The sequence below is a fragment of the Nicotiana tabacum genome, chromosome 6 (genome assembly GCF_000715075.1).
Source record: "Nicotiana tabacum cultivar K326 chromosome 6, ASM71507v2, whole genome shotgun sequence".
Classification (NCBI taxonomy): Eukaryota; Viridiplantae; Streptophyta; class Magnoliopsida; order Solanales; family Solanaceae; genus Nicotiana; species Nicotiana tabacum.
In genome coordinates, this window is record NC_134085.1 from 18,597,985 (window position 1) to 18,612,142 (window position 14,158).

The window sequence follows — 14,158 nt, forward strand, 5'->3', positions numbered from 1 at the left end:
ATAAAGCTAAATAACTTGAAAGAACTACATGTAAAAAGAAAATTGAGATTCAACGTTTGAACATTAACTTCATATTACAAATACATCTTTCAAAGAAAAAGAGCATGCTTGCATTTCAATGGTCACTCAAAGTCCAAGAGATACCTGGTGACAAAGAGCAAAAACAAAGCAGTGAATCTCTAAGAACAACAAAAGACCAGCAGGAAATCACAGTAAAACAACAGCAATATCAAGCAACAAGGCTTCAGAATCAAGTCATTTTTTAGCTTGAACAATCAAAAATCCGAAGGAAAATTGTTCCAAACTTTAATGAAAAAACAGAGAAGTAGAAGAACAATGGAGCTGGATTTTTTCAGAGGTCTTTTCAGGGTCTCAATTGCTAATGATCATCTGTCTAGAATGAGAGAATAACTGTTCCTTTTATAGGGTATGCTAAAACAACATAAAAAATGCATATTCTACCCTAAATTCCCTAAGTGTCAGATAGTACAGCATATTTGGACAGTTGTCTGTCCTTTTTTAGCCCAATTCTAGTATTTTTCATACTAGAAATTGGGACAGTTGTCCCATACTAGAACATTCTGATATTTTCCTCATTTATCAATCCAATTTTAACCTTTCAAGTACTGATTATTTTAATATACCCTAAATTATGATCTTTAACTACCCATTAAACCCTTCTAGAACCTTCTAGAATCAACTAGGGAATTTTAACATTAGAGTCCCTTATTTTGGTTTTCCAATTACCCTTTTAAGACTTTCAAAATTACCATTTCCGACCCTTTTTAATTCCAATTGGCAATCAAGCTATCACAGATCATAATGAAGCAGAAACAATCGACTAACACACCCAAACTAGATTACTAAACTAATTAAGGTTGAATAAATTAATCCAAACATGCAATTAAACTTAAAAAAACAAAAGAATCATGCAATTAAATGGCAAGTAAATCATGCAAAATCAGAAACAAAACAAGACCAACGCCTAATTTAACAAGTAAACTAACCCATTTGTCCGAGCTAAACTGAAATCGATTAAACTAATTGTTATATGTTTATACTAACTTAATAAATAATTAAGCCTCTTAATCAATAGGGAAAACAATCTGAAGAGGAATTCGAGAAGGAATAGAAAGGTTGTTTGGCTGAAAGATAAACACGAAAAAAGAAGAAGAAAAGCAGAATAATTACCTACTGGCCCTCGAAGGAGAAACGATAAAACTCCGACCAAACTCTGATAGACCGAACAAACTACGATGGCCGTAGGATGAACTGAGACTAACATCACTCGATTGCTCTCAGCAAGAGCAATCGATTGATGTAGGTTTTGAGTTCAAACGGGTCGGGGTCAAGGAGTAATCAGGAAAAGGAAGGTTTTAAGTTTTTTTATTCAAAATTTCATATATGCAATTAGAGAAAATAGATGGGGATTTTAAGGAAATGGTTATGGGGTTTGAGGAGAGGGGAGGATGGGGAGTATAGGGTGTCAATTTGGAAGGGGTTGGGGTCGTTGCTGGTGGTGATCATGCTGTAGCGGCTAGGGTTCTGAGGGAGCTTAGGGCGGCTAGGATTAAGGTGCTGAGAGAGAAAAAGAGAATGAGTGGGGTTTTGGGGTTAGGGGAGTCTATTCGGATAATTATAAAGGGGGTGGAGATCAGTTGCGAGCCATTGGATCAAGATGATCCAACGGCTGGGATAAGGGAAAAGAAACGACGTCGTTTGGTTAAGAGGAGGATTGGACCAGGCATGAGAGGTTTGTGCTTGGGGTGCAATTGGGTAAAACATAATTGGGACACCGATTTTGCAATTTGGGTGGCCCAACAAATCAAAGACCAAATTTTCATTTTCTTTGTTTTTTCCTTTTCTTTTCTTTAATTAATTAAAGTCCTAAATTAACCTAATCTGTAAAATCAAAATAATTATCTATTTATAATTTTTAGAAAATTAATTAATCATAAATTGATGAAGAGGAAATTACTAATCTAATATTAAGAGCTAAAAATGTAAAATGGACAATATTTTTTGTGATTTTTCATTTTAATAAAGTAATTAATTAACCAATTAATCCTAAAATATGAACACAAAATCTAATATGCAATGCATGAAATTTTTGACATTTTTGGGGTTTTTTCATGATTTTAACAAAATTAAACGTGCACAAAAATACAAACAATTAATAAAATCCTATACAATTGAAAACAATTTGAAAAAAAATCTATTTCTTTAATTTTGTAGGAGTATTTTTTAGTAGGGCAAAAATTACATGCTCACAGTTGCCCTTCTTTGCTCGGAAACACGAAGAGTTTTCGGGCAAAGATAAAATGAGCAATTATGAGTGATTTTTGCCCGTCTGGATACTCCCTGGAAAGCATTTTTGGGAAAAAGTCTGATCGAACCTTGCTTCGGAGGTTGCCTACATATCCTTGGCTATAAAGGAATCAGGTCAATGTAGTTCTGGAAGTTTTGGTAGCTGGAACTGTCGAGAAACTGTGATTTCACTGTTGTCGCTGTTGTTTCTGCTTGTTGAGCTCATTATTACACCAAAATAAAAAATGAAAAGCTAAACTAACTAAGCCTATCAACTACGAGTTACAAGATTCCTATCTATAAACCTTCTAAAACTTAATCTTGAGTCTTGGTTGGTTCTTCCTGCAGACTCTGATCTGAATCTTGATGCTCGTTAGCTGCAACCGCTGGTTCATTTTCTTCAGTTTTTCGGATCAAGGCGGTACATGTAAAGCTTGTGACTTTAATCATATCTTGAACCGTCCACATCTTTTCTCTGCTTCTACACTTAGAGTTCACTTCTTTTATTGTTCTTCTTTTCTTTTATTTTGGATTAAGACTTCTTCTTTTGGTCATCTCAAACCTCATGCCTCACGGTAAAAACCTGCTCAGGCACCAAAACAAACAAACGAACGAAATTTTTCTGCCCCAATTTTTACCAGGAAAGTTTCGTGAGTTATTGTAACAAAAATCTAAACTACTTCTTTATTGAAAGCAATAATAAAAAAACAGGATTTTGTATCCTTGGAAAAAGAGATCAGGGTGTGGAGACCCTATATCTAAAACAAGATCAGCTTGGGGTTGGAAACCCTAGGTTGGAAAGATTACCAGTTTATGCTGGCATCAACTAGGGAGTGGGACCCTATGTTGAAAAAGTCATCGAGTTATGTTGACATCAAATAGGGAGTAAGACCCTATGTTGGAAAAGTCATCGGGTTATGCCGGCATCAACTAGAGAGTGAGACCATATGTTGGAAAATCATCGGGTTATGCCGACATCAACTAGGGGGTGGGACCCTATGTTGGAAAAGTCATAGGTTATGCCGACATCAACTAGGGAGTGGGACCCTATGTTGGAAAAAGTCATCAGGTTATGTTGGTATCAACTAGGGAGTGGGACCCTATGTTGGAAAAAGTTATCGGGTTATGCTGGCATCAACTAGGGAGTGGAACCCTATGTTGGAAAATTATCGAGTTATGCCAGTATCAACTAGGGAGTGTGATCCTATGTTGGAAAAATCATCGGGTTATGCCGGCATCAACTAGGGAGTGGGACCCTATATTAGAAAAAGTCATCGGGTTATGCTCGCATCAACTAGGGAGTGGGACCTTATGTTGGAAAAAATTATCGGGTTATGCTGGTATCAACTAGGGAGTGAGACCTTATGTTGGAAAAGTCATCCGGTTATTCCGGCATCAACTAGGAAGTGGGACCCTATGTTGGAAAAAGTCATCGGGTTACGCCGGTATCAACTAGGGAGTGGGACCCTATGTTGGAAAAAGTTATCGGGTTATGCTGGCATCAACTAGGGAGTGAGACCCTATGTTGGAAAATCATCGGGTTATGCCGGCATCAACTAGGGAGTGGGACCCTCAACTAGGGAGTGAGACCCTATGTTAGAAAATCATTCAGGTTATGCCGGCATCAACTAAGGAGTGGGACCCTATGTTGGAAAAAGTTATCGGGTTATGTTGGCATCAACTAGGGAGTAGGACCCTATGTTGGAAAAATCATCAGGTTATGCCGGCACCAACTAGGGAGTGGGGACCTATGTTGGAAAAATTATCGGATTATGCCGGCATCAACTAGGGAGTGAGACCATATGTTAGGAAAAAGTCTCGGGTTATACCGGCATCAACTAGGGAGTGGGACCCTATGTTGGAAAAGATACAGGTAGGGATTGGAGACCCTATACTGCCATGATATTGAATTTTTCTTCTTCTTTTTCTTTTCATTTCATTTCAACGTCATTTCTTTAATTTCAGAGAATGAGTAAATGCGGGAAAGAATTTTTGGAGGAGACTTCCCTTTTTGGGTTGTTGCTGCAAAGTTGTTTCTAGCCCTTGCGCAATTTCTTTTTGGTTGCACCTGCTTTTTGCAAGGTTGCTTTGGATTGCACCTGTTTCCTATTTTTTTTTTCAAACAAAGAACAATTTGTTAGTTTAAAACGGTGGTTGGTTTTGTGTCCTTGAGAGTTTCAGTCACTTGATCTTGGCCCAGCTCTTTCAATAAAAATCTCCATTACTCGCTAGCTCTCTGGAAATTGGATTCATTTCTAAACCCGGGGAACTTGACTTTTCCCAAATTCCACAAGATGATTAACCTGTGTGGGGCTTGGCCTTTTTCTATATTATTTTGCCTTTATGGGCACTTGACTTTGATCCTTTCTTTTCAAGAGTTTTTGACTCTAGAGTATCGACCATCATGGCCAGTCGAGGTCGACTTGATGCACCTGTTGAGGCTGGGTGCTTTCTTGAATTTTAGCTTTTTGTCAAACAAAACCCTATAAAACCAATCTTGCCATCTTTTCTTTGTATTAGTTTCAGAGGAGAATTAGACCGAAAGGGATTCAAAGAAAAGTAAACAACAGACAGGATAATGAATGTAAACGAGAAAATGTCCCTTTCGGGGAAAGGAAAAAGGACTTGTCTGGGGTGCATGCAGACTTCAATAGACATGACATGCTTCTTGGACTGGATACCCGATTTGTGCAAACCATCCAACTCTCATAAACCCATCATAACCCATATCTCAAAACCGAGAAACCTTGCCAGGACTCTATCAGTACCGATGGTTGTAAGGGATCCCTTTTTCAATCAGTGACTCCCTTTGCGGGTTTTCACCAACTGACCTCTCTCATTTCTCTTCTTATCGTCGCCTTATAGTGCTCTTTGCGAGTTTTCACTAACAAGACTCTCTTATTTTCAATTTCTCTGCTTACCATCGCCCTATGGTGCCCGTGTGGGTTTTCATCAATAAGACTCTCTCATTTTATTTCTCTCATTTGATTGTATCACATCCAAGTAACCATATCCTCCAATTTTGAACATCTTTACCGATTGATCGGAAGGACTTGAACAGGATTTGGGGTAAAAAGAGTTTGGATTGAATTACAACTTTGGAAACTTTCAGGTGAACCATCGCCGAACCATTATATCTTCTGCCTCAGTTTCAACTTTTGGGGAAATGTGGATTTTGTTTTGGTGTGACTCAACCCTTGAGAGAGGCTGCCTATATAACCTTTCGGAATCAAGTCGAACGTAGTTCAAGAAACTTTGTTTTTTTATTTTCTTTTCCTTTTTTGTTGTTTTGTTTTGTTTTCTCTTTCATTTCTTTTTTAATAACATTTTCGGATTCCAAAGAGGGTAATCAAAGAAAGGTAATCGGCTCAAAGGGTTTGCAATGGGTTGACAGTGTTTGGGTAGCGAGAATGAAAGCCTTCATCATCCCATTCAGAGAATATTAGCACCACGTAAGGGTTAAACGTAATACATTTTGACCGTGTCCGCATTGACAGTTGTTTCAGGGTCATTTCCTTCAACGTCTCCCAAGTACAGTGCCCCTTTTGGCAACAATTTTCTTATAATGTACGAACCCTTCCAGTTTGGAGCGAACTTTCCTTTTGCTTCCTTATGATGGAGAATACGTTCTCAAGACGAGTTGCCCCACTTCAAAGTTTCTAGGTCGCACTTTCTTGCTGTAGGCACGGGCCATTCTTTGTTGATACAACTGCCCGTAGCAAACTGCAGCCATCCGCTTTTCATCAATCATAGTTAATTGTTCTAGACAGGTCTTGACCTATTCATTGTCCTCAATCTCAGCTTCAACGATGATTCGAAGAGATGGAATTTCAACTTCTGCGGGTATTACAGCTTCAGTACCATAAACCAATAGATAGGGTATTGCCCCAACTGATGTGCGCACGGTTGTGCGATATCCCAACAATGAAAAAGGCAACTTTTCATGCCATTGTCTTAGAAATTTGAATCATTTTCTTGAGGATCTTCTTGATTTTTTGTTCGCTGCTTCAATAGCACCATTAGCTTTGGGCCGATAAGGGGTAGAATTTCGATGCGTGATCTTAAATTGTTCGCATATCTCCCTCATCAAATAACTGTTCAAATTTGTAGCATTGTCCGTAATGACAGTCTTAGGAATACCAAAACAACAGATAATATTGGAATGCACGAAGTCCACCACTGCTTTCTTGGTGACGGCTTTGAGAGTGACTACTTCAACCCACTTTGTGAAATAATCAATGGCAACTAAGATGAACTTGTGCCCATTTGAAGCTTTTGGCTTGATTGGCCCAATGACATCCATACACCAAGCAACGAACGACCATGGTGCTGACATAGGATGCAATTCTGAAGGCGGTGAATGGATCAGGTCACCGTGTACCTGACACTGATGACACTTTCGGACAAAACTGAAGCAATCCTTTTCCATGGTCATCCAGTAATAACCTGCCGGAAGGATTTTCTTTGCAAGGACGTATCCATTCATATGGGGTCCACATACTCCCACATGCACTTCATTCATGATTTTTCCATCCTCTGGGCATCTACGCATCTCAAAAGGTTCAAACATGGAGTTCTTTTATACAAGACCTCTCCACTCAAGAAGAAACTACTGGCAAGCCTTCTAATGGTTCTCTTTTGGGCTCCATTGGCTTGCTCGGGATATTCCTTTGTTTTCAAGAATCTTTTGATATCATGATACCATGGCTGAATATCTGGTTTTATCTCAACTATATTGCAATAACCATGTCTTTCTCGGATTTGGATTTTCAGTGGGTCAATGTGGACATTGCCTGGATACGGCAGCATCGAGGCCAAAGTAGCTAGTACATCGGCTAACTCATTGTGAAACCGAGGAATGTACTTGAACTCGATGGATTTGAACCACTTGCTAATATCTTCTACATGTTGCCTGTATGGGATAAGCTTGATATCTCGGGTTTCCCATTCACCTTAAGCTTGTCGAATAATCAGGTCAGAATCTTCCATGATTAACAATTTTTCCATATCCTGATCAACTGCCATGTTCATGCCCATAATGTAGGCTTCATACTCGGCAATGTTGTTCGTACAGAAAAATTGAAGCCGGGTTGTGGCCGGATAGTGCTGCCAGTGGGCAAAATCAAAATTGCCCCAATCCTGACACCTTTTACATTCACAGCTCCGTCGAAGAACATTTTCCAAGCATTGGTGTCTTCTGGAATTACCTCAACTCAATTTACCTCCTCGTCCGGAAAGTAAGTACTCAAAGGCTGATATTCATCATCAACAGGATTCTCAGCTAGGTGATCCGCCAAAGCTTGAACTTTCATTGCCGTGCGAGTGACATAGACTATGTCAAACTCGGTGAGCAGGATTTGCCATTTCGCTAACCTCCCAGTGGGCATCGGCTTTTGGAATATGTATTTTAAAGGATCCAATCTGGTTATGAGATAGGTGGTATAAGCCAACAAGTAATGCCTAAGCTTTTGAGCGACCCAAGTTAGGGCGCAGCAAGTTCTTTCCAACAAAGTGTACTTGGCCTCATAACTAGTGAACTTCTTGCTCAAATAGTATATGGCTTGTTCTTTCTTCCCGGTCACATCATCCAAGCTCGGGTGGGACCAACACTGGCGGATTCGATAGATATTCTTTGATTTTGTCGAAAGTTTCTTGACATTCATATGTCCATCTAATCGCCGCATCTTTCTTCAATAGCTTAAATATGGGCTCACATGTGGTAGTTAGCTAAGCAATGAACCTGCTGATGTAATTCAATCTTCCCAATAGAGTCATAACCTCTTTCTTTGTTCTCGGAGGGGGCAATTTCCGAATAGACTTTATCTTTGTTGGATCTAGCTCGATGCCCCTCCGACTGACTATAAACCCCAAAAGTTTCCCAGATGGTACTCCAAATGCACATTTAGTTGGATTCAACTTCAAGTCATGCTTACGCAGGCGCTCAAAGAACTTTCTAAAATCTCGCACATGGTCATCCTGTGTTCTGGATTTAATGATCACATCATCCACATACACCTCAATTTCCTGGTGCATCATGTCATGAAAGATGACAGTCATAGCTCTCATGTAAGTTGCCTCGGCGTTCTTTAAACCAAACGGCATGACCCTGTAAGAGTAAGTACCCCAAGGTATGGTGAAAGCCATATTTTCTGCGTCTTCTTCATCCATCAGAACCTGATGATACCTAGCATAACAATCCACGAAAGACTGTATCTCATGTTTTGTCAACAAGGATGTTGATGTTTGGTAATGGAAAGTTGTCCTTGGGGCTTGCTTTGTTCAAATCTCGATAATCAACACACACTTGGGTTTTCCCGTCCTTCTTTGGTACTGGGACCACATTAGCCAACCATGTGGTGTATCAGACCACTCGGATCACACCTGTTTTTAACTATTTCGTGACTTCTTCTTTGATCTTATCACTGATGTTTGTTTTAAACTTTCTCCGTTTTTGTTGGACAGGGGGATAATCGGGGTAAGTTGGCAATTTGTGCACTACTAAATCAACACTCAGTCCTAGCATAACATCATAGTACCAGTCAAACATTTCTTTGAATTCAAACAAAAGTTGGATCAATGCATCCCTAGTTCTTTCATTAGCGTGAATGCTTATCATGGTTTTCTGGACCTCTTCCGAAATACCCAAATTAACTGGCTCAGTTTCATTTATGTTTGGCTTAAGCTTATTCTCAAATTATTCCAGTTCTCGGTTTATTTTCCTAAAAGATTCATCTTCATCATATTCCGGTTCTTGACACATTATTTCATAGTTAGACAACGTATTAAGATCAGGCATGAAGTCCTCAAGCATGCCATGTTATTTAAGTCCGCATTATTAGAACTGAAAAGAGAGATAAGAAAAAATAACAAAAATCAGAAAGAATAAATAAAGAGATTCATAGACGATGAAATATTGATTTCATTTCATTGAATTTGAAGATAGAAGGGTTTACATTGGAATTTAAAAGGCAATAAACTAAAAACATTCAAGTTATACCCTGAAATAAATCGGAATGTAGAAAAGATGGCAAGACTGAACTACCGGGATTCTTGCCTGACTGGGAACAAAGTAGCCTTCCAATTTTGAAGTTTGGCATTTGGCCCCATATATTGCACCTCAGTAGTGCTTGATCCTTCACCCGACTGGACCATGTGAGCCTCATATAACATTTGCCTCATTGCCCCACAGATGTCCTCAATTTCTTCAGTTGTGAAGGCTTCTTCTTCTATGTACCTTGTCTTAACAAATGTTCTGGCGAGATGCGGGATCGGCTGAGGCAGAACCCACCCATTTTTCTTACATTCATTAGCCCATTTTACATCGGGTTCTATAGCTTGGAAACCAACGCAAAAAAATTTCTCACTGGCAGTCAAAGTGATGGGTTCTATAATGCCTTGCAAAGATACCCCGAGCCCTTTCTCGGGCTTGTACCCATATTTGATTATTTCACTGGCGATCATGATTGACGTGTTTGACAAGAAGGGTTGAGGACACGGGGTTACTTCCTCACACTGGTCTGCGACCACGATCTCAAAAGCTTGGTAGACTATGTGCTCGCTACCTTCCTTAGCCTCCAGACATGGGACTGACGGGTCCTTGTAGATTGACTACTTATCTTCTTCGTGGACCACGATTTCTTGGTCTTCATGTTCAAACTTAACCATTTGGTGGAGAGTAGAGGGTACAACTCCTGCAGCATGGATCCAAGGCCTTCCTAGGAGAAAATTGTAAGAGGTGTCCATGTCCAAAACCTGAAATGTTACTTCAAAATCCACAGGGCCGATAGTTAGGATCAAATCAATCTCCCCTATCGTATCCCTCTTGACACCGTTAAAAGCATGTACACAAACATTGTTGGGTCTAATACTTTCAGTCCCAATTTTCATTCTCTGTAAGGCCGAGATAGGGCAGATGTCAACCCAGATCCGCCATCTAACATAACTCTTTTCATGTAGTATCCTTCACATTTAACGGTCAAATGAAGAGCTTTGTTGTGGGCAGCCGCTTTCGGAGGCAAGTCATTTCGGCTGAATGAGATCCGGTTGACTTCAAAAAATTGTTCCGCCATTCTTTCAAATTGGTCAACCGTGGCCTCGATCGGAACATATGCCTCATAAGTGTCTTTAACAACACTTTATGATGCTCATTCGAGCTTATCAACAGGGACAAAAGTGAGACCTGAGAGGGGGACTTTCTGAGTTGATCAATCACGGTGTAGTTTGAGGTTTTCATCTTTTAGAAGAATTCCTCTGCCTCTTTCAGCACTGACTTGCTTTTTGAACGAAAAACGCTTCTATTTGGTCTTGTTCAATTCTTCTAAGTTGAGGTACTTCCTAGACGAGTTCATTTCATTCACCTCCCCCGTGATTTCCTTTTCCTTATATGTCACCGGTGCTTTATTGTAGTTCTAGGGGACAATAGTGGGGTCCTTCATGGGATTCTGTGGTGTGCAACTGATAACCACGGGCTCAGTCATCCTAGGTGAGAAATTATCGCCCCCCGCGCCACATAAGTCCCCTTTGGTATGTACATCTTTGGTACCTTCAGTGTAACCTTGTTTTGATCAAACCTTTTGGGGGGACTCAACACGAACTGTTCTTTTCTGGGGGCCCTAGGAACATAGAGAACGACATCTTTAGGAGATGATGCCCCTGTCTTGGTTTCCACAACCTTTTGTATGCTTTGAGGATTGGAGTTGATTTTCTTCTCATCCTTAGCTTGCTTTGCCGCCGCTTTGGGTCTCTTTTCCATGTTAGCAATAGCAATGATAGCTTTCAAAGCTGGGTTGAACTATTTATCCTCGCAGATAATCCCAATGACTGGCCCGTTATTGTGAGCCGGCAATGGGTAGTTACATTGGGAGCTTCCTCATCCCTTAACACTACCCACTTCTGCTCTATCAGATTTTCGACTGCTCTTTTAAGGGTCCAGTAATCCTCAATGTCGTGCCCTTCTGCCCCTGAATGATAAGCACATCGGGTACCGAGTCGGTAGGAGGGTGACTCTGCGTTTTGCCTATTTGGAGGTACGAGCTGTAATAAACCCTTTTGGACCAACTTTGGGAAGAGGCTGGAATATGATTCACCGATGGGTGTGAAGTTAGTTTTTCTGGGTGGCTCATGGGGATAGGCGTTATATGGATAATTATTCTGTGGAGGACATGGATTATACGGGCCTTGGTAAGGAGGGTTGTTTTTTGGAGGTGGAGCTCGGTTCTGGTTATAATGCTGTTGCAGCCGAGCGTATGGCTGGGCATTCATTACTGCATAAGGCTGAGGAGTTATGGCATATGCCGCATATTAGTGAGGGTAGTAATGTTGTGGGGTGCTAGAAGAGGAACCAAAGTAACCTCGGGGTTGACAGGGATTTCTCAAACATGAGGCCATTATTGCTACTTCTTTTTTTTCTTCGGTTTGCTGCAGCCCCCGACCCGCTCTGGATTACTTGAGAAGTGGATCTTATAGTCGACTGGCTCAGGATGCGACCCGTTTTCAAACCATTTTCCACTATTTCCCCAATCTTTATGGCTTCTGCAAATGGCTTGCCCATAGCGGACATCATGTTCTGGAAATAATCAGCCTCTTGGGCTTGCAAGAAGACACTGACCATCTCGGTCTCATCCATTGGGGATTTTACCGTAGCAGCTTGTTCACGCCACTTGATAGCATACTCTCAGAAGCTTTTTGAAGATTTCTTTTTGAAATTGGACAAAGAGTTTCTATTTGGAGCTATGTCCACATTGTACTGGAACTGTCTGACAAAGTCTCGGGCCAAGTAGTCCCATATGTGCCAGTGGGAGATGTCTTGGTCCATATACCATTCGGATGCAATTCCGGCTAAAGTCTCCCCGAAGTAAGCCATCAAGAGTTATTCTTTTCCGTCCGCTCCTCTTAACTGATTGCAATACCTTTTCAGGTGGGTTATGAGGTCTCCATGTCCATCATACTTTTCAAAGTTAGGAGTCTTGAAACTGATGGGCAAATGAACATGAGGGAACATGCACAAGTCAGCATAGGAGACACTCTTCTTTCCACTCAGGCCTTGCATGTTCTTCAAACTTTGTTCGATGCTTTTCATTTTTCGATTGATCTCTTCTTGCTCGGGGTTCTTCACAATTCTCTCTTGTTCCATGGTAGATTCATACCGAGGGTGCTGAGGTTAGGAGTTTGGGATGACATGAGCTGTGTCCAGTTGAAATGGTGGTATTTGGAAAGTAAAGGCCGACGGCTCGAAACCTAGCCTGGGCACTGTTGGTTGTGTCGTAGCAGAGGTTGGTGGTGTGGTGAATATGTTAGAAGACACTCCCGAAAACAATGCATAGGGGCGAACCTCAGAAGGCGTTCCAGTGAAATAGGTTGACATAGTGGGGTACCCAAACGGGGTGGTCAGGTAAGTTATAGGGACGTTGGAGGTTCCACTTGTCCTGGGAATTAGTTCGGGAAAACTAGGGATTACATTGGGCGGTTCTCTACCGTTAGACCAAGCATCCCACATCTCTAACATGTGGAGGCGTAGTATCATGTTCTTTTCAGTAGTTGTTGACTCTAATGTCGGGATAACCGACATCGGGCTATCCTTTGAGGGGTTAATGATTAGTAGGTGACTCTCCGATGTTATTTCAACACTCCCTTTAGATCTCGTGAAGTAAGGGTGTGAAACCAGATTACCACAAAACCAACCACCTAAAACAGAACCTGTTCTCAACAGCATACACAACAAACTGGTTAGTTTTAGACATTTAACACATATGGAATAGCACGTTGGAGGAATGCAATGCACCTAGACAGTTAAACGTTTTTCTACATGTTTTGCAATGGCTGCGTGTCTCATCCTGGCTTTTGTTATATCCTAGATCTTGAATCTTTTCTTTTCTTTTGTGCTTTTTCATCATTCTCTCTCTTTTCTTTGTGCTCTCTCTTTTATATTGTTTTCTCTCTTTTTCTTGTGCCCTCTTTTCATCATTTTCTCTCTTATTCGAATTATCTATAGCTATGACCGAATTCGATGGGGATTTCCTACGTATCACGATGCCGCGTGAATCAGATCATTATGTAGTTCAGTTGATAAATGCGAAATAAAAGAAAGAAACATTTTTTGGGTTATCAAATTTCCATTAAATAAAAACTTCTGATTTTCCTCTATTACAACGACTCCGACATACATACTTAAGAACTAAAAAACCAAAACAGACTCAAATACAGACTCGAAAAGAAAATCAGGAATACATAAGTACCTCCAATACTACTCCAGGGGCCCGCGAGACATCAGTCGGTCTCACCGCGGGCCTGCGTGCCATATCTTCTTGGAGGCGATATAGTTCGTCCATTATTTGACGGACAAAAATCATCACAACGACGAAGAACATGGATATGGTCATATCCTCGCACTCATGGCATTTCATAACGACATAATCAGCAATTCCCCTAATCCTTTCTATAATGATGCCCTTTTCTTGGAGTAGGCGCCCAATCTGCTGAGACCTGGCCTCCAGAACTTGGGTGGCCGTATGGTTTTGCTCTTGTAACTGCTGCATGTCTTCTTCCAATTGAGACATCAATGCATAACAATGCTCTCTTTCCGCTTTAAAGTTCTTCGTTTGCTGAGCCATTTCATTCTCAAGAGTGGTTAGCTTTTTCTTTAAATTGTGACTTTTTTGTCATACTTCCCTTTTAGCTACTGAACAAACTTCGCCCATTCTTCTGCATTCTTTGCCAACTTTGCCCGGGTTCTTGCCAATTCATCTTCGGCTTTTCCCAAATCGGCCCTATAATCGCACATTTTCGGTCCAGAAACTTGTGAGGGGTTACAGCTCTTGGTGCCACTAGGTATCGGCTCCTGAGATTCCCATTA